The sequence below is a fragment of the Pelodiscus sinensis genome, chromosome 6 (assembly GCF_052426305.1).
Source record: "Pelodiscus sinensis isolate ZL-2025 chromosome 6, ASM5242630v1, whole genome shotgun sequence".
NCBI classification, from domain to species: Eukaryota; Metazoa; Chordata; order Testudines; family Trionychidae; genus Pelodiscus; species Pelodiscus sinensis.
The window spans coordinates 10,451,198-10,475,902 of NC_143057.1; the positions used below are offsets into that span (position 1 = coordinate 10,451,198).

At 45.3% G+C, this 24,705-nt stretch overlaps 1 long non-coding RNA gene across 1 annotated transcript; it reads left to right on the top strand.

Annotated features, from left to right (window-relative positions):
• The first annotated feature begins 9,799 nt into the window (after positions 1–9,799).
• On the top strand, positions 9,800–13,635 carry LOC142830027 (uncharacterized). Its single transcript, XR_012905040.2, has 3 exons — positions 9,800–9,879; positions 12,089–12,200; positions 13,354–13,635. It is a non-coding gene; the product is annotated as an uncharacterized LOC142830027 (long non-coding RNA).
• Positions 13,636–24,705: the final 11,070 nt, after the last annotated feature.

Below are 24,705 nucleotides of genomic sequence, written 5' to 3' on the forward strand. Positions count from 1 at the left end.
CTGCACGTAAGACTACAGATGTAAGTGTTATGACCAACTATCTTCTTTGTTCTTGCCCACAGAGTCAACACTTTAGCAACACGCACCAAACTTCTGTGTCGTACTCATACCCCTGTAGTCCAAACTGCAGGACAGAGTAGATATGCCCTCAGATGCAGCATTAGTATAACTGAAGGAGTTTAAGTACAAAAGTGCATTGAGCAAAATATTAGCTTAGTATACATAACCTCACCTGGCTACGTGTATTGATTTGAATATAAAATATATTTATATGTAGTTCTTTTCTGAAGTGTTAGCTCCTTACCCTGCAACAATGTTTCATCTGGCTAATTTTCATTCTGTGTGGTTGCTTGATTGCTTTGGATCTTATGCATTTTAGGTGTTAATGTTTCTTGTACTTGTTATGTAGCTGAGGGCCAATAAATATGAGACACAGCAAAAGAGTACAGGGATTATACAAATCACAGCTAATCTACATAAAAAGATACATTTTAAGAAATACCCTCCATCAACAAAAGAGAGGACTGTGCAGCACTTTAAAGACTAACCAGATGGTTGTTAGTCTTTAAAGTGCTGCACAGTCCTCTCTTTTGTTTCAGCAAGATCAGACTAACACGGCTACATCTCTATTACTACCCTCCATAAAGTTACACTGGGGCTTCACTTCAAAATGCATATCAAGCTAGCAAGATTTTTGTAGCATACTTTTTCATGTAATACATAATTACACTGTGGAACTCATTGCCACAATATACTAGTAAGGCCAGAGCTTCCTAGGAGCCTAACGAACAAAAAGAGAGAGAGAGAGAGAGAGAGAGAGAGAGATGATTGGACATATCTATGCAAGGAGAGAACACCCAAAGGTACAGTATTAGTCAGGATTAAAACAACAAAAACAAACAAAAACATTGGAATTTTGGAATAGAGCTCAATTTTCCTGTTTCATGATGACATAAGCCAAGCTCCAAATGATGCAGATAAGCACTGGATAAGGTGGACCACTCATCCAGAATTGAGTTTCTTATGTTCCTGAAATTCATCAGCCCCCAGCCTTAGAGTCAGATCTGCACAGGTGGCTCCCGTCTGGTGAAAGGATCTGGCAGTGTAGATCTGAGTACTGGAGCAGGTCAGCTTGAGTAAGAAATGCAGAAGCAGGCCCCTATTTATCATTTACAGTTCATACATGCTATTATGTACAAGGAGTTACAACTTGCTTCTTGTTTAAGGGAGGATGTTTCTCAGAATGTGTCTTTTTATGTAGGTTCATTATCCTTTAATTCCCATATTTTTTTTATTGTCTTATATTTGTATGCACTCAGTTGCATAGCAAGTAAAGGAAACAGCAGCTGTATGCATAAGAACTGAAGCAACCAAGCAACACACTGGAAGAAAAACAGCCAGACTAAAAACTGCCCTGAGGCAAGGAACTATATGTCAAAGAAAAACAAAATATATTCAAATCAGTGTATTTTATAATCAAATCAATGTGCATATGGTCCAGATCAGTTTATATACTCGAAATATATTTTACTCACTGTATTCCTGGAATTAAATCCCTTAGTTATATTGGTTCTTTTCTCTGAAGCGCTTTACCTCACACACAAAACTATCAGTAATGCAGATATTGGAACTACTCTTGACAGCAAATACCACTTAAGGGGAGTAAGAGTGGTAGAATGAGGCTATAAAGGTTTTGGTAGAGGGGACACATGGTCTTATGATTAAGGCATTGGAGTAGGACTCAGGAAATCCAAGTTGTTTTAGCTCTGCCACAGACTTCCCGTGAGATCTTGGTCAAGTCACTGAATGTCTCTGTGCCTCCATCATCCATCTATAGAAGAGTGGTGATACTAATACTTCCTTTGTCTGTTTTGGATGCAAGTGTGACCCACACACCTTCTGGGCGTGGTGTACTGTCCCATCTGGAAGCACCAAGATCACTTACAGAGGCCTGGTCTACACTAGGACTTTAGTCCGAAATTAGCCCCCTAAGGTCAATTTTGTAAGCGATGCAGCCACACTATCAAGCCCATTATTCCGGAATAAGGGGCTCTAGAATTTGAACTTTGTAGTCCTGCTTTTCATGAGGAATAATGCTATTCCTGAACGTGTCAGTCCGGAATAATATTAGTGTGGACACTCGGGTGCTGCTAATTCGAACTAATTGGCTTCTGGGAGGCCTCCCAGAGTTCTTCCTAGGGCTCTGAGTTCAAGGTATCGTGCCCACATTAACAGAGCCTGCCTCAGACTACGTTTGATTCTTCCCCGTAGTGACGACACGGAACTTTGAATTTGTAAAATCAGGTGCCCAGAAGTCAAATTTAGTAAATTTGAAATAATCTCCTAGTGGAGACTGGCCAGAGAAACTAATAAGGCTGGTCTACAGCCTGACCTAATAGCCCACTGGCTTTTAACTCGTGTAGTAATAGCTCATGCACTAAGGTCCCAGGTTCAATTCTATCTGTTGCCATCACAAAAGCACCTTGGGGCCAGAGCTGTCCCTTACAACTTGTATTATAGCAACTAGCACAATGCACCAGGCCCCTATCTTGGCTGGATACTCCAAGTCCACTGTAATAATGAATAATAATATGTGAAGGTTTCTTCGTGTTGCTTGTCTATTTCATGTCAGTATTTTTACAGCTTGCCAAGCCAAGAGTGCAAAATAATGCAGCAGACAGTCACAATGGATAACATTTCAAAAATACCTACAGGACTTAGGAACCAAAGATTCACTTTCAATAGAGACTTAGGAACCTTTCTCTCTGAAAAGAAACATAGGTTCCTAAGTGTTTAAGGCAATGTCTACACTACAATGGCTGGAAGATGGCTAATGTGAGACCAGTTTTTAAAAAGGGCTCCAGAGATGATCCTGGCAACCAGAGGCCAGTAAGCCTGATTCTATACAGGCCAAAACAATTGAAATTACAGTGAAGAACAGAATTGTCAGACACGTGGATGGCAGTTGCTGGAAAATAGCCGCCCAGTGAGGAGAATGCAGATTGTAAGTCTTTAAATCCCAGGGCAGTCTTGCAAAAAAGGAAGTTGCTGTCTTGCCATTAGTTGACTCAGAGTCAAAACAATGGCTCAGAGGATTGGTAATGGGCTGTTGAGTCTTTCTTCTCTTGATCAGCACTGCAAGTCCAGCCCAGATCAATTGTCAGTGAAAACTGTTCCTTTCATGGCCTTTCAGGAGCCCATGTGAAATGAGTTTGATAGTCTGAGTGCAGCTCCTAGAGTCTGGGTCACAGGAGTCTCTGCCTTCCAAGTGGGTCGTTTCAGCAGAGAGGCCAGGGATACTGGAATATAGTTGTCATGATAAGACAGGGACTCAGGTCCTGTACTGTTCCACCTATCTGCATGTGTACCAGGAATGTTTTTCTATGATAACTATAACTACCATATCTGATTACCATCATAGCTTCTAATCGTTCAGACTACTGAGTTTCCCAGCTGGTAAAACGGAGTTAATAAATTAGCCGTGTGCCCAGCGCTGGCGTACCAAACTCATTGGATTCAGTTTACCATGGTCATAATCAAGTACAGCTCTACTGAAGTCACTGGATTTGCATTGCGGTTATATTTTTGGTGAACCATTGGGCCACTGGACCATTGTGCCCCGGCCTCCATGTTACTAATCATGAGAGTAAACCCCAAACCCTGGTTTTGTATAAGTAGCAACTTTGCAACAGAAGCAAGGATGGGCCTTACCACCTGAGCCCTTCTTACTTTTTCTCAGTGGGAGGTAGCTCCTTTGCATATCTTATACCCACCATCATAACCCAGAACGGCAATTACATTCATGGACAGAGACAAGTATAAACTTTGGCTGCTTGGTGAGAACTCAGCCCTGAGATCCATGGCAAAGGAATTGTATCAGAGTGGCAGAGAATGGAGCGTTCAGCACTCACATCCCCATTGCACCAGCAATACTGAAAGGCTGTGTCTAGACTGGCCAGTTTTTCCGGAAAATCAGCCGCTTTTCCGGAAAAACTTGCCAGCTGTCTACACTGGCCGCTTGAATTTCCGCAAAAGCACTGACGATCTCATGTAAGATTGTCAGTGTTCTTGCGGAAATACTATGCTGTTCCTGTTTGGGCAAAAGTCCTTTTGCGCAAAACTTTTGTGCAAAAGGGCCAGTGTAGACAGCTCAGATTTGTTTTCTGCAAAAAAAGCCCCGATCGCGAAAATGACGATCGGGGCTTTTTTGCGCAAAAGCACATCTAGATTGGCACGGACGCTTTTCCACAAAAAGTGCTTTTGCGGAAAAGCATCCATGCCAATCTAGACGCTCTGTTCCGAAAATGCTTTTAATTGAAAACTTTTCCGTTAAAAGCATTTCTGGAAAATCATGCCAGTCTAGACGTAGCCAAAGTGTGAGCCTTCATAGCAAGCTCAAAAATTGGCCAAGTAAGCAAGGAATTAGGGCAGAGGAGGGCCTCAGTTGGAGTACTGTGTCCACTTCTGGGCACCACGTTTCAAGAAAGAGGTGCAGGAATTGGAGAAGGTCCAGAAAAGAGCAACAAGAATGATTAAAGGTCTAGAGAACATAACCTATGAAAGGTCTAGAGAACATAACATAACCTATGAAAGAATTGGGCTTGTTTAGTTTGTAAAGGAGAAGACTGAGAGGGGACATGGTAGTAGTTTTCAGGTATTTAAAAGGGTGTCACAAGGAGGAGGGAGGAAAATTGTTCTCTTTAGCCTCTGAGGATAGAACAAGAAGCAATGGGCTTAAATTGCACCAAGGGAGACTTAGGTTGAACATTAGGGAAAACTTCCTAACTGTCAGGGTGGTGAAACACTGGAATAAGTTGCCTAGGGAGGTTGTGGAATCTCCATCGCTGGAGATATTTAAGAGCAGGTTAGATAGAGATCTGTCAGGGATGGTCCAGACAGTACTGGGTCCTGCCATGAGGGCAGGGGACTGGACTCGATGACCTCTCGAGGTCCCTTCCAGTTCTAGTGTTCTATGATTCTACGAAAGGACCAAGAGGTAGAGTGATGCTTAGGATGTTACCACTATGAACATCCCTATTAGTGGTTGCCTCAATTGAGTGAGTGAATCCACAGCACAAAAATACCCTTGTCAGTCCCAGCAAAGAAGCCAATGGTTGAATGCACCATGGAAACAAAGGTTTTGATTAATCAAGGCATATATTTATCAAAGTATATGCGGATTTTAAGCCCTTGAGTAGTCCCATTAACTTCAATGAGGCAACTCACAGACTTAAAATTAATACCTTGCTGCAAAGTGAATTTAACTACTTTCTCTCCCCTAGAGTTTGTTCTCCATACGTCTTGTCTTGACTGCTAAATATGGTGCTGTTTTTACCTCAGCATAGCTAATGTGCATGAGCTACCCTGAGGTAAACACATAGTGAAAAAAGGCAGTTCTGTTTTGCTATGAGGTAAAACAGAACTGACAGCCACTTCCCACACATTGAACCCTTCATTTTTGGCCCCTTTCCAGAGTTTACGGGACCCACAAAATCTACTAGCCTAGGCCCCTCATGTGGGAATGTCTTTATCCTTCTCAGTCGGGGGCCACGTCAATTAGTCACTTGCGTGCGGCCCCCGACCTGATTTTTTTTCTGTGGGTCAGCAGCCCCTGACCCCAGAAAAGGTTTCCCATCTCTGAGTTAAAGCCTCAGTGAAAATAAATTAGCCTCAATAGCTAGAGAGAATCAGCAAACTTCATCAGACCCGACTGGCTCACTTAAACACAAACTATTTCCCAAATATACAGCCTGCTTACATGAAGTATGAATCAAGGCTAAATGGAGTCATGGTGGATTTACACAAGAGTAACTGAGGCTATGTCTATGCTACAGGGGTTTTCCGGGATACCAGAGGTATCCCAGAAAAACTCTGCCGCGTTCAGGGAACGCATCTGCTCTTCCACTTTTTTTTTTTTGCAGAAGAGAAGACGCGCTCTTTTAGAAGCCCTGTCTTCCTCGTCCCACGAGGAAGAAGGGCTCTTCCAAAAGAGGGGCTGTTCCAAAATTTGGCCCAGTGTAGACCGGCCAAATTTTGGAAAAGCCTCTTCTGAAAAAACTATCGAAAAAAGGTATGCACATTGTGGAGCACAATTTGTGTACCATTTTCCAATAGCTCATTGTAGTGTAGACATAGCCTGACAGCAGTTTTGGCAGTATCTGTATACATGGGCCTAGCTTCCACTGAATTTAGGAGCTAAACTCCCCATGATTAAAATAAATTAAACAAATAAACAGGAATTAAAATAAAGAAATATAACTATTAACCATTGTTCACTGGCAATGTCAGACACCAATAGCTTGGTCGTTCCTGGAGAGTGCTACTAATTTTATTTGTCTGTAATAAAATAATTTAAAACATCATATATTTGCTTATGAAATATTTTTAAAGGGTGAAATCTTAATCCCTATGAAATCAATGTGGGGGGGTGAGGTAGCAAATTACTTTTATGGACCCAGTCTTTCCTCCCAGCTCATCAGTTGGTGTAAATCCGCCTAAGGTTTTACCTTTTTACCTGCACTGTTTGATCCGTGTTGATTTTCTTATTAGACAAATGTGCTGCGTTTGGGATGTTGCAGTAACTCCTTTTGTGCTAAGATCCCTACTGTGTTTTGTTTACAGTGACAAGCAAGCAGAGAGGACATCACTGATCTCCCAGGAGACCTTCCATAAAGCGGAAGGCTTATCACAGAGCAGTAGCTGCAAAGATCCCTCTCTCTGCCTCAGCTGAGCAAACAGAGTACAGATAAAGGAAAGTGCTTTGGGGGAACTGGTGCTGTTTGGTTTGAGCCGTGGCTTTAATTCATGTTTCACTTGCGAGAGAGCTGCCTGTAGGAGCAAGCTTCCTCGCTTGGGTCCGCAGACTTGTGCTAGCCTGTTAAAAATAGCTGTGTAGCTGTGGCAGCTGAGGGCAGGAGTTTGGGATGTTAAGCCTGGGGAGAGGTGGAGCTTGAGAGCTCCAGCTGCAACATCTATACAGCTACTGGCAGCATGCTAGAGCCAGCCCTGCAAGCACAATCTATGGATTTACCTTGGAAGGCTCACTCCCACATGCAGTGCAGCTATAGCTATAGGTTCTGGAGCCACTGGGGAGGGGAGGCAGGGCAGGGTAGGTAGTATGAGCCTTGCCTAGACTGAGTTGAAACCCCTACTATGTGACCTCTGTGCACTGCTGTCAGCTGGCTTTGCTCATAACTTTATACATAAGCTCTGCTTACTCATTTTCCAGCTTCCCCTGTTTGTGGTCCTTAGTCCGCTGGATTTCAGCTCAGTGCAAAATGTAACCTTAATGAGATAAGGATGCTATAGCATGTTCTGACCACAGATCTCAAGGGCTACGTCTACACTGCAGGCTTTTTGTGCGAGAACAGCTGTTCCCGCAAAAACTTGCGGAGCATCTGCACTGCACGTGTGTTCTTGCACAAGTAAATTTACAGTAAAGCGTCAGAAAACAGGGCTTCTTGAGCAAGAGTTATTCCTCTCCCCATGAGGAATAAGCCCTCTTGCACAAGAGCTCTTCCACAAGAAGGCAGTGTGGATGGGCAACAGGGGTTGCTTGTGCAAGAAACCCCTATGCCTAAAATGGCTATCAGAGCTTTCTTGCGCAAGAGAGCATCCTCACTGCCATGGATGCTCTTGCACAAAAGCACATCTCTTCCACAAAAGCACAAGGCAGTGTGGATGTGCTCTTGTGGAAGACCTTTTGCATACGAACTCTTGCACAAAACAGTTCTTGTGCAAGAAACCTGCAGTGTAGAGGTAGCCAAAGAGTTTCACAAAGAGTAAGTGTTATCCTCAGAAAGAAACCGAGGCATGGAGAAACTGACTTGCCCAAGATTAAATTAAGACAGTCAATGGCAACCAGAAGTATCTGGAGTCCCATTGTAAGCCAACACCTCTGGATTATGACACTGCAATATAGGACTGTCACTGCCTAGAGGCCTTGTGAGCTCTCGCTAGGACATGAAACTTTCTTTATAATTGCCACTAACTCTACCACATCCCCAGGAAACACCCATCCCCAGGAAAGCTCTATATAAGGGGTTGGAGTGTTGAGTTGCTGGAGGATGATTGCAAAGGATATTTGGAAAATAACCCCCTGGCAGTACATGCTCTGTTTGCCCTGTGTCTGCATGCTGACGGCCTTAGCTACAGCAGTACACAATCAAGAGAGCGTCTAAGAGAGGGAGTCATTACTGCGTAAGCCGCTATGGTCACAGTCTTCAGTCCCATTGCTGTTGAAAGCAGCTCCAGCCAGCTGGGTAACCATGGAAGTGCCCGCATCCTGTTTACTCAGCCCAGCTCCTCACACGTTCAGTGTGCTGTTAATTGTGCCATCACTTGGATTCCCCAGACAGTCCTGTTCAGTGGTTCCTTGTTGCATTTGTGTGTCAGTCAGTCACCAGCCCTTTCTGTTGGGATGTGCCGTTTGGCAGAGCAGTGACCACAAGCAGTCAGGCCTGATCTAAGCAGGACAGGCCTTGTGTGGCCCTCTGACATCCCCATGGAGATGGGAGGGCTGCAGGCCTTAGAATGTGAAACCACAACAAGCAATCACTGTGTTCTTCTCCACCCTTTTGTTACTGTGTCCTTTTGTTGCCATTGCCTGGCCCCCTTCTCTGTGTCTTCCCTCTACTCTCCTCCCCTCTCCGGCTACAGGCTTCTTTCGGAAGAAACTTTTCTGGAAGAGATCTTCCGAAAAAACGTCTTCCGAAAGAGAGCGTCCAACACTGCCAAAGCGCATTGAAAAAGCGATCTGCTTTTTTGACAGAGGGCGTCCACATTGAGTGAAATGGATCCTACATTTAGATGTATAAAAACGGGCCCATCCAAAATCCTCCCTCAGTGCATGCAAAACAGTAAGATATATACTAAGCAATCCAAGTAGGGACCAGAATGGCAAACAAGAATGGACTGAACCACCCAGAAAAAAAAAAAGAAGAGAGAGACCTTCAAAGCCTCTCAAATAGATTCCTAAAGGCCTTGGTGCATGTTTTGATTGTCTGCAAATGTGAACTGTGTTCTAGGTGCTCAGGGTATGTCTACACAGTGGTGCCCATTCAAAATAATGGACTTGTTATTCTGGCTTCCCGTAAACCTCATTGCACGAGGATTAAAGAAGATGCCGGAATAGAGATTTATTTCAAAATAAATAAATATTTTGAAATAAGCTATGCAATTTGCATAGCTCAAATTGTGCAGCTTATTTTGAGGTACACGCAACTGTGTAGATGTACCCTCAGAGAGCAGGGACACTGTCCAGTCACTAGTTGTCCCCCCATAGTCAATCTCTCTTGGGGACCAATGTACTTAGTGGCAGATACTGCTCAGTAAGCGTATAATTTATTGTTCCCTGAACTCTAAATGACTGACAGCTTTTTTAGCCAGTCAGATGACAGGGAAATGCACAATCACTGCACAGTTATTTCAAACAATGCTGGTCTCTCTACTCTGGCTATCTACCACCATCCCACATTGCTCTGGTTGGCTCATGTGCCCAAGGCTTTCTAGCCCTTTGAAAATCTCCATTTCTCACGCCCTTCAGGGGAAGCAGAAAATCTCCCAAACTTACATGAAAGGGAAGAAGAAAACCCAGGAGATTAAAAAACAAAGAAAATGGGGTTGTGAAAACACTCAAAAGAATTAAAAAACCCTAATGATTTATGTCCCTGTTTCCTCTCATCTGTCCCTGCGGGCCAGCCCAGGGTAACTGCCCTGGGAAAATCTAAATCCCTCCCTTCTAATTCAGTTTTGAAACACAACATAACGACAAATAACCTTGTAGTTATTCTGGGAGAGAACAGAGTGGACATGGGCAGGAAGAGTCAGAGGTAGGAAAAGAAGAAAACATGGAGGGTGGAAGAGAAGACAGCAGAGAAGGTGAGATGATGTGGGGAGAAAGGGACAAAAGAGATTTTAAAGCATTTTCCTTTTCAACCCTCCCTCCTACATTTCAGCATAACAACAGCTCAAGGGCCTTAGCTAGAAAGAAGAGCCAAAAATGAAACTAGGGGTATGTCTACACTACCCCGCTAGTTCGAACTAGCGGGGTAATGTAGGCATACCGCACTTGCAAATGAAGCCCGGGATTTGAATTTCCCGGGCTTCATTTGCATAAGCGGGGAGCCGCCATTTTTAAAACCCCGCTGGTTCGAACCCTGTGAGGTACACCTCGTGGTAGTTCGGAATAGGAATCCTAGTCCGAACTACCTAGTTCGAGTCCCGTGTAGCCGCGCTGCACGGGGTTCGAACCAGAGGGGTTTTAAAAATGGCGGCTCCCCGCTTATGCAAATGAGGCCCAGGAAATTCAAATCCCGGGCTTCATTTGCAAGTGCGGTATGCCTACATTACCCTCCTAGTTTGAACTAGGAGGGTAGTGTAGACATACCCTAGATTACTTCAATCAAGTGAGGGGATTCCTGTTAACTTGTATTAAGCATTTCATGGACTGTTAGAACTGTTCTTAAAGTGTGGGTCAGGATCCCAAAGTGGGTCACGAGCAGGGACCTTTTAATGGGGTCGCCAGGGCTAGCATTAGACTTGCTGGGACCTGAAGGCGAAGCCCCACTGCCTGAGGGCTTCAGCCCTGGGGCTGAGGTGATAAGCCACCCGCCAGGGGCTGACGCCGTGCGGCTTTGCCTCCCCCGGCCCTGACTGGGGGGTCTTTGGCTTTGGCCCTCCCGCGTGGAGCGGCAGGGTTTGGGCAGGCTCAGGGTACTGTACCCCCTTCTGGGGCCATGTAATCGGGGTCTTGGAGCAGTGATGTTTGAGAACCCTGGACTAAGGAACTCCTCAACCTTTCTTGTGATCATAAAATCGTAGAATAGTGAGATGGCAGGGCACTGTGAGGAGTCATCAGGAACATCCCTGACAGATATTTGTCTAGCATCTTCTTAACATATCCAGCAAGGGAGATTCCAGAACCTTCTTAGGCAATTTCTTCCACCACTTTACCACCCTGATAATTAGGAAGTTTTTCCTAATGTCCAACCTAAACCACCCATACTGCAATTTAAGCCCATTGCTTCTTGTCCTCTTCTTGAAAGATTGAGAACAATTTTTCTCCCTCCTCCTCATAAGAACCTTTTATGTACTTGAAAATGTACCATGTCTCTTCTCACTTCTCTCTTTTACTAGATTCAATGACCCCATTTGTTTTCTACTTCCCTCAGAGGTCATATTTTCTAGACCAGTGGTCCCCAACCTTTTGGAGCTACCGGGTGTCCGGGGGCGGGGCCACACATGCGCCACATGCCCGGGGGTGACGACCCATTGTGCCGTGCATCGGGGGGTGGGGCCGCCAATTTGCCACGCACCCTGGGCCGGTGCCCTCCATGTGCCTCACATCCAGGTGCAGGGCCGCCCATTCGCCACACACCCGGGGCCGGCACTCCCCATGTGCTGCGCACCCGGGACCAGCGCTCCCCATGTGTTGCGCGCCCGGGAGCGGGGCCACCCATGCACCTGGGACTGGCGCCGCACATGCGCTGCGTGCCCGGGACCAGTGCCACGCATGCGTTGCGCGCCCGGGGCGGGGCCGGCCCCAAGCACTTGGCGGGCACATGTAAATACCCCGGTGGGTGCCATGGCACCCGCGGGCACCGTGTTGGGGACCACTGTTCTAGACCTTTAATAATTTTTGTTGCTCTTCTGTGAACTCCCTCCAGTTTGTCTGTATCTTTCCTGAAATGTGGCACCTAGAACTAGACCCAATAATCCAGCTGAAGCCTAATCAGCACTGAGTAGAGTGAGTGAATTACTTCTTCAATCTTTCTTACAACAGTCCTGATAATACATCCCAGAATAAAGTTTGGAAAAGCTATGAGGAGTCTTATGGCACCTGAAAGACAAACAGATTTATTTGGGCATAAGCTTTCATGAGTAAAAACACTTTGTCAGATGCATGGAATTGGGTCTGTGGTTTTTTGGACGAGTGTTACTCCTTTGACTCATATTTAACTTGCAATCCACTATGATACGCAGATCCCTTTCTGCAGTACTCCTTTCTAGATAGTCATTTTCCATTTTGCATCTGTATAGCTGATTGTTCCTCCCTACTTTGCATTTATCCTTACTTGAATTTCAACAGGTCTTGGAGTTTATTCAGCACAATCTACTTCTTAAACGGGAAACTGACATTGTGCCCATAACTGGAAAGGTGACCCATGAAGTACCAAGAAACTTCTGTCAGGAAGAAAATTGTAAGTCTGTACTAATAGCAAAAGGATTTGTTTTCTAATCCAGTGTATACATAGACACTTACATCTAAATATTCAGAGTCATTGACCTGTCCACAGTGATTCAGATGATCTATCCTATGACACATGATGGGCTGAAAGGAATTAAAAAAAAACCCATTCAAATCAGCTGACTCACTGCTGAAAGACTTGCAAGGAAAATGATTGGTGGCAGCATTACAAAGATTGTTAGTCTTTCCCTCCCTTTATCAACATTTAGTTTTCTTTTGGACCTGTTTACACTGCTCCCAGAGAGACACCTGCCGCGTTATTAATCCAAGCAGTGAAAAAGACCATTACGAACACTTGCGAGGTCAGTCCTCAGCCAAATGAGACAAAGAGAATGGTATATTCCACCAAGAATAAACTAACACTACTCTCAAAAGATAAATACTAGCACAGAGGAGACAGAGCCATTCTACGCTTACATAAGAAATTCCTCTGCAGATGAATTCTGAGCAACACATTGTGCATGTATTACTGCAGAATAGCAGCTATTGGTTCCTTTCTCTGGTGACACTTGGGCGCCAGGTGCTGTAAGTAGAGCGGAGTCGTATTATAATGACATGAAATACAGCAAGAAAAAAGCTCATCTGAGAAAGTGGGGTTTGCCCACAAAAGCTAAGGTGCCACAGGACTATTTGTTTTTAAAGTTACAGACTAACACGGCTACCCCCCTGAGACTTTTAATAGAGCAAGAAAGCACATCATAAGCCTAATGTCAATCAAGAGTTTGAAATTGTTTTCTCAGCTCTGCTGCTCATTTGCTCTGCTCTCATTGATTAACACTACTTCAGTTTCCTCTTCTCTAAAAAGCGAGCAATGAAATTTGCACGTCACGGAGATGCTACAAAATATAATCAATGTGAGTAAAGGGACTTGGAAATATGGATGAAAAGTGTTATATTAGAGCAAAGTAGGTAGCCAGCTTATGTTTCTACAGCAGTGTTTCCCAAATGGTGTTCTGCGGAAACCCGATGTTCCGCGAAGTGAACATAAGGGTTCCACGAGAAAATTCCATTACAACAATATTTTATGATTAAAAAAATAATAATTAATATTTAAGCATTTATGAATTTTATTGAAAACAATTTTCATTTGTGTTTTCCACGATAAGCGTCCCTGTGTAACGCCAGCTTAGCCAGAGAGGGAATGATGATGTCATTACTCAGCGCTGTGCGCGAAGTCAGTGGTGCGATCTCCTGCTATATACAGAAAACAATATAGAAATTCACTGAATACTGCGCCAGATATGGGAATCCAAATTTCCAGTATGAAACCAAATATAAAAAGAATTTGCCAAGAAAAGAAGAAAAATTACTCTTCACACTGAAAACTGCCAATATAATGCATATTAGTTTTTGAGCTTTATTTTTTGTACACATTAAATGTGATTTTTGTTTTTAAATATGTACAATTAAACTAAATGTTGATCTCATGACATTGTTTAGCATTTGTTTATTATTATCCTTATTTGTTTGTGGTCTACTTTTTCAGCTCCATATATGAGACTGTTATTAGGGGTTCCGCAAAATTCTTTTGAGTTTAAAAGGGTTCCATTGCCAAATAAAATTGGGAAACATTGTACTACAGGAATCGAGGGAAACACTTGACTTAGAGCAGGACTGGGCCCATTCATGCATGTACAATTTACCACACACGAGAGAAGAAAGCTGAGGTGCCACTCATGTAATTCATTACTGATCAATTCTTTAGTTTTCATGGATTAAGTGGATGTTTCTCAAGGTCTGACTATGAGAATTTTGAAGACTAACAAAACATGTAGGTGGTATCATGAGCTTTCATGTGTAGAACCCACTTCTTCAGATGACTGGCATATTAGAAGTCCAGATCAAAGAATACATAACATCAGCCCCCAAATCAGGGGCTCATTTAACTGCACATCCACTAATGTGATCTATGCCATCAAATGCCAGCAATGCCCCTCTGCCATGTATATTGGCCAAACTGGACAGTCTCTAGGGGAAAGAATTAATGGACACAAATCAGATATCCGAAAAGGCAACACACAGAAACCTGTTGGAGAGCACTTTAACCTGCCTGGGCACTCATTAATGGATCTCCAAGTCGCCGTGTAGTTTCAGGCCAATTCCACAAGCCAAATACACAGGGAAGGGTTGGAACTTAACTTCATTTACAAGTTTGATTCTTATCAGAAAGGAATGAATAAAGATATGGGCTGGCTCGCATACTACCTTCCACATCTTAATGACTTAACCCACTAACCAATCAATGGGTGCAAATTGTTCTTATCAGCCTCTTATAACTTGAACAATCCAATTCACTATTTTTTTTCTATTTTTTTTTTCTTTTTCCCCCTCTTGCCCCCTGCCTTCCCATATTTATTCTAGGATCTATACTTCTAATACTCCAGTCATCTGAAGAAGTGGATCGTACCCACGAAAGCTCATGATACCAGCTACGTGTTTTGTTAGTCTTTAAGGTGCTATTAGACTATTTGTTGTTTTTTAAGTTTTCCCCGTTACAGACTAACTCGGCTCTGAAGCTTATGATCATTTTGACATGCAGACGTCTTGATACATGTGTGAAAGACTCGCTGAGTATTCATAGTACAATCATGCCAAGCAGTCCCCAACCATGTTCTCAGAATTGTACCAGTGCAGATTAAAAGACAATCCCTTTAAAGCATACCTCATAGGCCACCAGCCGCGCTAATGCTGCAAAATGAAACTTTTGTCAATATTAGGTCAGTGGGTACAAATGGGTCCCAGAACTCCTGTCCCCTCAGGCTTGGGGGGAAAGGGGAGAGTAGACAGAGTCGTCCCATCCATAGGATGAATCAGGATGGTGCTTTTGGGACCCTGCAATAGCTGACCCAATGGTCCTATGGATGGGAGGGAGCAGGGTATTGGGGGGGCCTGGCACTAGATAACAGCAGGGGTTACCCCCCCGCACTCACCACATGGGCGACGGGAGCCAGAGTGGCCCAGAAGCCTGCTCCACCCTGCTGTGTTCAACTCCTCCATGGCAATGGGAAAGGGCAGTGTGGTGGGGCGGAGCAGCCTGCTGGGCCATTTTCCACGTGATGAGTGTGGCGCGCGTGTGTGCGCGTTTGTGTGTGACCCCTGTTGCTGCTACACCGGGCCCCCAGAATCCTTCAGGCCACGTTGCTCAGGGGAAGGGGCAAGGAAGTAGAGTGGGGGCACTGCAGGAGAGGGGTTTGGGGAAGGAGTGAAATAGGGGCAGGGCCTTCAGTGAGGGAGGTTGCCCCAGCCCTCTTGGGGCGGCCCTGACAGTAGTTTAAGCCTGCGAACCTGAGCAGATACCTGCACTAGCCTACCCAAGCTAGTTTGAACTTCCGGTAACAACAGTGGTAAAAACAGTGCAGCATGATGGACTTTGGTGTGTACTCGACTCACTAGCCCACCCTGGGGCCCACGTTCGACTGTCTTTACGGCTCTTGTTTCCTGCTCTAGCCCGTGCGCCGCTTTTGCTGTGTCGACGTGCTGAGAGTTGATACCTCCTCTGAGGCTGTTGTCGTTGCTGGGCTGACTCAAGGCATTGTGGCTGGTAAGAGCCAGAAACCTGCCATGTGTGTGGCATGCAGCCGGCACTGTTTGTGTGTCAGTTTCGGTTCTGATGTGGGTGAGAGGTCCAAGTAATTAACCGGTATGTAAATGAGGTCCAATTCACCACCCCCACCTCTGTCATCATCAGTGAATAATAATCACATACCGGTTTGTTTGGTGGAAGTGAGAAAGCGCCTCTCTCCGGACTGGCCTCATTGCACAAGAGCTGTACAAATGCAGGTAGTAACATGACCCAGTCCCTGACCCTAAGAATTGCCTGGCAGTCATTATTTGAAATCGCCCCACCTAACGTCAGGCCCAGACTCCCGACATAAAGCATGTCAGACTCTTGTTATTGTGTCGTGTCGCTCTGGAGCCATCTGGCTCTGCTAGTCTCTGGGCAAAAGCCCAGCTTCCTCTTGAGTTCCCCGTGCACGAGGACCCAGTTCATTTATTGGCGCTTCTGTGGGCACTATTTACATACCATGTCAGGCTGATTTAAACAACCCCCCCATCTGTGTTTTAACGGCAAATATTTTCATTTTGTTATATTCATCATGTTATATAAATATATTCTGGATTCCAGCTACTCATGCTCCTCTGACACTTCTTAAAGGAGCAGCCAACCACTGCCCTGAGAAAGAGTCAATGACAGAGTTGCCCTGTGCGTGGCCTAAGACTTTTTCCAATGAACTGAAAGAATAGGACTGTGCAGAGGAGATGCCCCGGCAGAAGCTCCTGTGGAATTGGTGAGCAAAGAAGTTAACATCACCAATGTGCCAGCCACTACAACCAGGGACTTAGAGGGCCAGACCTCCACTACCACAGACTGAAACTTGTGTGAAGGGCTTCGACACTGCCGGTCCACGTAAAGACCTACATCTCTATTGATGTTTGTAAGTGGAGGGCACCCACCCAGGCCACCTGCTGCTCTGCTTGTTTATGTGGCTGCTCATTTCTGAGTGTGCTAGCAGGCAGCCCCATTCTCACCTCTTTTATGAGAAAATGTGCGGATTTGTTTCAGGGGAAGTGGGTGGTTCCTTCCAGTGGGGTGCAGTGTCCCTGCCCGGAAGTGGTCTTGTCCCTTTGAACACTCTATCCCAAAAGAAGCCGCCCCATCCAGGCTGTCCCTCTTCAGTGCTGAGAATCAGAGAAGAACAGTTTCTGGGACAGATCTTTCCCAGAATGCGCTCTTCTGTGCCCAGCTCCGACAGGGAGTATCACACTAAGGACTCTTGCCTTTGCAAGAGGAGAAAGCGATGGGCTGGTGTCAGCCCTCTGGCCCTTTACTAAGTCGCTTAAATTGTAACCGAGTATATTAAGTCCAGGAAAGCTGCAGGAATCCAGCCATGAGACAAGAAGCTGATAGTAAATCCGGGCAGTGGCAAAAAGCTCACTATGGCACGCCGCTGCTGCTGCTGTTCTCCCCTCTTTTTCATAACTCAGATGTATAAAATTACACCACCTCATGAAAGATGATCTGTCCAGCTACATGGAGCATCATTTCCCACATTTGATTCCCTCGTCGTAACATAACACCACAGCCTCCATGTGACCAAAAGCCACAAGACACTGACTAGATAGGAAAGCAGCATTGTCATTATATCTGGCGTGATTTCCCCCCACATACACCTGCTTGCATGTCCTCACTTGCACTTATACTCAGCTTTCTGGATCACATTCTCAGCTGGTGTAAAGCAGCCTAGTTCCACTGAAATCTACAGTTACATTGATTTGCACCTGCTGAGAAACTGCTCGCCCCCCCTCCCCCTCCAAACAGACACTGGCTGCCTTTCCAAACAGATTGTTACACCAGTGGAGAATTAGTTGAAAAATGCAAAATGATTTTTGAATTTTTTTACGTTGGGTAGGGCTTTCTAAATGTTTCGTGTGGACCTCATTTTATTTTTTTAAAATTCACTCATAAAACTGTTTTTGTGGGCAACATTAGTGAAATGCTTATTGTAAGTTTGTCTGTAAATTAAAAAGGTCTTTAAAAAAAAGACACATTGTTCACAAAGCAAGTAACACATTTCAATCAAGTCGACAATTGGTTGGGCCAAACCGCATTCTCCCATCCTCCCCTGACAAAACAGGCCATTTTTCAATGGCAAAAACCCATTGCCTATGAAATGTTTCAATGTGTACTGACCTCTCCACATACACTCTCTGTGTCTCCTTACTGGACACACACATTCTATCCTAGATTCTCATGCACTCTCACCTACTCTCAAAGCCACACTTATTCACTGACAGGCACATAGTGCATGGGCACAAGAGACAGCACACACAAGAGGGCTGGTAACAGATACCCTGTGGGGCAACACTCCATACAGAGCTACAGATCATATGGGCATGAGTTGGGCATCCTCACCATCAACTCATCTTCCTAATATAGGGGTAAGTTCCCGTTTTCTTTCCCAATCATGTGATGAGCAATGACAACCAGCTCCCACTGTCAGAAGAGATGTGGGCCAATTCTTTGGAGTCACATGATAAAGATTCACCAGTGAGCTAACAACGTTCTCCTGAGTGCATTGTATGTTGCCCCCGCCATAGCTCCTAGTAGAGATACACAAGCAAAAGTAATCAGAAGGGAACCGGCAATCTGACAGAGAAATCAGTAATATGGAAACTGATCACTGCACTTTTCTGCCAAGCTAATCAGTCATTTCAATAGGGTTACTTCAAATAGTAAGTGTAAAATATCCTTCTAGCCATCCATCCAGCTTTCCAGAGCAGCCATCACTCTGATAGCCAAGGGCTGGATAAAGTAGCCAAACATGGGCTTTTGAAATATCACTCAAGATGAGTAGAGCATTTACCAAACCCTACAACAATGGCTTAATGGTTCTCCTGAACCATTTGGAGATATTTCACTGCAATCACTAATATTTTATTTCACCCAGTATAGGTCTATTTTTAAAGAAGACCTGACTTAAATGAAAAAAAATTATTTAAAAATAAAAATACCCAAATCCTCACAAATATTTGTTGAAGTTTATTTGTACCTTCCTCAATCTAAACCTCTCGGAGATGCATTTGGATTTCAGAGTAAGCTCTGCGTTTGTGCTGTTTTTTAGAAACAACTCACTGTGACCACGCAGAGGAAACAAACATCTTTCTTCTTCTTTTTTTGATTTTGCTCTCTTCAGAAAGGCCAGAGAGGTGACGGAGTTCAGAATCTAAAAGGCTGCTCACATAGCAACACACACGCCCTCATTTTTGCCCTGCGTAGGAAATTCCCTACATGACTAAGTGAAGGGTCAATTTACAATGGCACAGTGAAACAAATGGGTAGCTTAGGGGCTTTAGGATCTATACACCTAGCTCCGTTCCTCTATCCTACCAGCCTCTCCCATGTGTACAGTGGCCGCTTATTTACTTTTTGCAGCCTTTTCAATAAAGCCATTCTATGTAGGCCTTTTACAGAGTCTCCATTGTCTTTTGTGTGTGTGTTTGTCTTTCTGCTGTATTATATTCAAATACAGAGTCATCCCTTCAGTATGGTGAATTGAGGCAACTGCTCTGGGCCCCATGCTTTGGGGGGCCCTCTGGGCAAATGCAATCACCCCGGTGGTCAGTCTTGGGAGACGAATCTGCCACTTCCAGCCCAGCCGCAGATACAGAGCTGGGACCCTGAGCTGGTAGGGGCCGATATGTCCCAGGGCCCACACTACCCTAAGGATAGCCCTGTTCAAAGACAGCAACAAAAGTCATGAACTCCCAAAGGAGAATTCCAGAGTCTATTACGTATTATGATAAATCATGACTTCAGTGGAGATAGGATTTCACCAAGGGTCCCTGCCCCAAAAGGCAGCCAGTTTAAATCGGTGGACAATGCAAGAACACACTGGGATACCAAATAGATGATTCTAATTTAGGCTCAAAACCTGCTAGTTCGTCACTGTGCCCACGTGGAGACCCACGGATTTCAGTGGGCTCTAGGTGGGAATAAGGATCTGCACAAGCCAACATGATTCTGGGAGGCATTAACAGGTCTGTTGTGAGCAAGACACGAGAAGTCATTCTTCCGCTCTACTCTGCGCTGGTTAGGCCTCAGTTAGAGTATTGTGTCCAGTTCTGGGCACTGCATTTCAAGAAAGATGTGGAGAAACTGGAGAGGGTCCAGAGAAGAGCAACAAGAATGATTAAAGGTTTAGAGAACATGACCTATGAAGGAAGGCTGAAGGAATTGGGTTTGTTTAGTTTAGAAAAGAGAAGACTGAGGCGGGACATGATAGCAGTTTTCAGGTATCTAAAAGGGTGAGAAAGGAGGAGGGAGAAGTCATAAGGAGGAGGGAGAAAACTTGTTCATCTTGGCCTCTGAGGATAGGACAAGGAGTAATGGGCTTAAACTGCAGCAAGGGAGGTTTAGGTTGGACATTAGGAAAAAGTTCCTAACTGTCAGGTTAGTCAAACACTGGAATAAATTGCCCAGGGAGGTTGTGGAATCTCCATCTCTGGAGATAGTTCAGAGTAGGTTAGATAAATGTCTATCAGGGATGGTCTAGACAGTATTTGGTCCTGCCATGAGGGCAGGGGACTGGACTCGATGACCTCTCAAGGTCCCTTCCAGTCCTAGTATTCTATGATTCTATCTGATTGCAGAACCAGGACCTTAGATGTGAGGCCGTGTTTCACTGGCATGGCCAGCAGATGCTTGCGGACCTAATTGGACAAAGACGTTTTCAAGAAGCATTTAAACAAAGAGAGGGGCTAGACGGCAGATGCTCCGGAGAGAGGACAATACCATATTGCAGACCTAAGCAACAGCATAGAAAATGACAGAGATAAGAGGTAAATGGAAGCTGCATGCTGCCATGTGTCTGTAGTATGTTCAGTCTTCTATACCATTCATGCAACAGAGCTACCCTCTTGTGATCCATGCGAATGGTCCATGATATGCCAGTCCTCTTTCCTGGGAATCCATCAAGTGCAAGGGGAAAGTTGAGGGTTCAGTTAAAATGAGGGCCTAGAACTGAGCTACTCCAGGTTTGCTTTGGCCAAACCAACCTGCCTGCGATCAGCTTTGCTAACAGCCCAAAGCAGAACCCTGGGTTGTGGTGGAGTCTCCATCGTTGCCAGGTTTTGAATCAAGATCGGATGTTTTTCTTTAAAAAAAGAACCCCAGCCACCTGCTCTAGCAATTCTTTTGTGGCATTCTATGGCTGGTGCAATGTGAAGGTCAGACTAGATGACCATAGTGTGCTCTGAAAACTTTGCAATTCATGAGCCCCCCGCACTCTGAGGGTCCGACACGATGAGAAGCAAACGTACATTTGCCTGCCCTCCGTTTGAAGAATGCCACCCGCAAGTTCCCTTGACAGGCTTTGCAAAACCAACTGCTCACTTCCTGCTTCCACCCCCGCCCCCAGTGTTTATCCATCTCTAATTAAATCCATACATTACCAAGGGAATGAGTGCCGGGGTTTTGTTCCTTACAGATAAATGTTTATATCCTGTGCTGCAGTGTCACTGTTTACTTAACCCTTAGGCATCCTGCAAGGAGGTTTACAAGATCTGTCGAAAAAGGCTTTCTCTCTCGACAGATCCCCCTCTAGACTGACACTCTTTGCAGACAAAGTGCTGAGTCGGCAAAACGCAGCTGCCATTTTTATGCAAATTAGGCACGGGATATTTAAATCCCTGCCTCATTTGCAATGTCGACCTGCCTAATCTGCATCCCTCTGCCGACAGAGGGATGCAGTTTAGACGTACCCCTGGAGAATAGATACGGATGGCACACAAGAGGGGAGAATCTCCAGAGACAGACAGAGAGCATAACAACTCAGGGCAGCAGGCAGCGTGAGAGAAGGGAACCAGCAGCCCCAGTCAGCATGCCCCTCTGCCAGAGTGAAAGAGCCCGACCGCAAGTGATTGAGAGCCAAGACTTGGTGGAAAGTCTCAGCATTCTTAGCATTTCATATTTTGCCTTTGCTGGACGCTATTATCTCCTTGTTTGACAAGACGGAGTTTGTTATGCTGACAGCTGGGTGTCACAGCAAGGCCTGGTCAGAGGCCTTATTCCTGTGCTGTGTCTCCGGTGTGCTGCCTCTGAGCAGGTTCAGCTGTGTTTAGTGCATCTGGCTAGGGAGAATGTGGTACGTAGGTATCTATCCACCGCCTCTGTGGTCCTTTATCTCAGGCACCACCGAGGGGGCCTCATCGATCTCTACCACATGTCAGAGCAGCCTCGTGGTTGCTCTATCTTGCACCAGCAGGGGCTGTTCTCCTGGGACTTTCCATTGCCCGAGATTGCTGGAGCGCAGTGCTCTTCGGCTATATACACAGCCCAGCCTGGACTGCATACTACGCTGGGAGGGCCAGGAGAAGCAGATGGCAGACAGCTGACGACGGTGTGAGATTGCCACCCTTATTTCTGTGCTGTGGCGGCACTCCCTTCAGAGTTGAGTGCCCAGCCAGCTGTCACTCAGATTGACAGAAGACAGCCTGAATGCATGAATGAAGCTGAATTTGACCAGTCCAGCCTCCCCTTCCCCAGAAATTCCTGCTCTCTGAGACTATCATACTGTTTTCTTGGGCCCCTTACCAGAGGGAACTCCTTTTGCTCCTCCTTCAGAGGTTAGGTCCATCAATAGCATTAGCCAGGATGGGTAGGAATAGTGTCCCTAGCCTCTGTTTCTCTGGGGGTGGGAGACAGGGGAGGGACCATGTGAGGTTTACCAGTTGTGATGCCTCCCTCTGGGGCATCTGGCATTGGCCGCTGTCGGAAAACAGGATACTGGGCTGGATGGGCCATTGATCTGACCCAGTCTGGCCGTTCTTATATTCTTCCAGGCTCTTACTTTCACTGTTGAGTTCCCCAACTCTATTTAAGTGCTCCCTGCTTCATCACCTCAGTGGGGGACAGTTTCTAATTAAGGCCTGTTACACCCTGTGGGAATCACTATTTAGCCTGTACGTTGCTAGCGCTTTACTGAGGCCGAGGGCTATGCCACAGGCAAGGTTGCGCCCAGCGAGCCTCAAAGGGCAACACAGTCCATGAAAGGCCCTGAAACAAAAGACAGGACTATGTATCACTTTAAAGACTAACAAGATGGTTTATTAGATGATGAGCTTTCGTGGGCCAGACCCACTTCCTCAGATCAAAGGAAGTGGATCTGATCTGAGGAAGTGGGTCTGGCCCACGAAAGCTCATCATCTAATAAACCATCTTGTTAGTCTTTAAAGTGATACATAGTCCTGTCTTTTGTTTCAGCTACACCAGACTAACATGGCTACATTTCTATCACTATTCTACATGCAAGGCCCTGTAATTGTAAGCTGGAGGGATGGTGCCTCCCCTGGTGTGAGGTGCCTCACACACTGTGAGCATTATGAAATAAATCTGTATTGGCACTAAGAGTTTATTGTGCGTGACCCCAAAGCCTTCATTCTCAGATGTTCTGCACGCAGACATTCATGCACAGCTGCCAGTGACTTTGATGGGGCTTTCTGAGGGTAGACCTAATTACATCGTCTCTCTCTCCTTTGGGTTGAAACTGGGCTGTTTTAATTGCCTGTATGTACCGGAGCAACTGGCTTTAATCAGGTCTGTACTGTTTCAGTGCTGACTGTAGTCATGATTTAGCATCTTAAAAGAACAGGGTGGCAGGAGAATCAGAGTCTGGTTCTAAGGTACAGAGATTAGTAAACCTGCTTTGTCTGCCTTGTCCATCCCTACCTGTGGAATTCACGAGACATTCAAGCACATACCATAACCAGTAGATGCTTATTAGACAGCTACAATCTCCTACCGCTGAGTGTTCCATTGATGGTGTTCTGAGTCGAGATATTTTCTCCCAAAATGTGTCAGGCATGCTAATGCCGCCACCAGCATGTCAGCATTCTAGCCAATTGCAGAAGAATTCAGAGAAGTGGGAATTGAATGTATACTAGGGGTGTGTGGTAGGGACAAAGGCAACACACGCTTTTGTAGCATGTCCAGAACTGACGGCGCTCTTCACCATGGCAAAGCAAATGGGGATGTGCTAGAAGTAACACCAGCTACTGAAGCGAGTGGTTACTGTCCTCTGCCACGTAACACGGGCATTCATCTATATAACATTCAAGGGCGCCATTTTTGGAGAGCAGGCGGGGCAGCAGCCATGTGCACCGGGACATGACTTGTTTTCTTTCCGTTCCACAGACTATCAGGGAGCGAGGGGAAAGTACTAGTATTCATGAATTACTCCTCTGCCCCGCCCTTAACCAAGCAGGAATGAGAGGCATGCACGGAATGCAAGTACTTTCCCCTCGCTCCCTGATAGTCTGGGGAACAGGATGAAAAGCAAACCGCGTCTCAGTGTGCACGGCTGCTGCTCCCCCTGCCCTCCCAAAAATCCATCTTTGGTAACATTAACTCAGGTTAGTTGACTACGGCCATAAATAAATCTTTATCTATCACGGCTCTGCTGCATTAAATCAAATCTTTGGCTACCCATGAGCAAGGGAGTCCCATGGAGCATGCTGAATGTTTTGTTACAAGCAGTGGTTAACACAAGGCTCCAGAAAGTATGAATTCCACTTAAAAGTGGTGCCAAGAGGAAAAACATCGAGCAACGATAATTGCAGATTAGCAGGTACTGTGACACAGTTCCTAGATGTGCCATGTTTTGACATTGGTAGTAACATTATAACACATGAGGCAAGGAGGCATGGTAAGGGATACCTGAAAACTTGTACAAGGAGTGGGCATCTTTCTAGTGGTCAAGTTTCCTACCAGCAGCCTGACTACACTCTTAATTGTGCTGGTGCAGAGAACAGGATAATGACGTTGCATTGAGTAGCACTGTCCCAAAGATTCTCTAATGAAGAGGATAATGCCTGAGCAGGAGAAGCACCTCTTTGTCCTGGAACTGTTACCTTTTCCCTGAAGCCACGGCCTTCTCCTTGGTGTAGGTTCTGATTATATG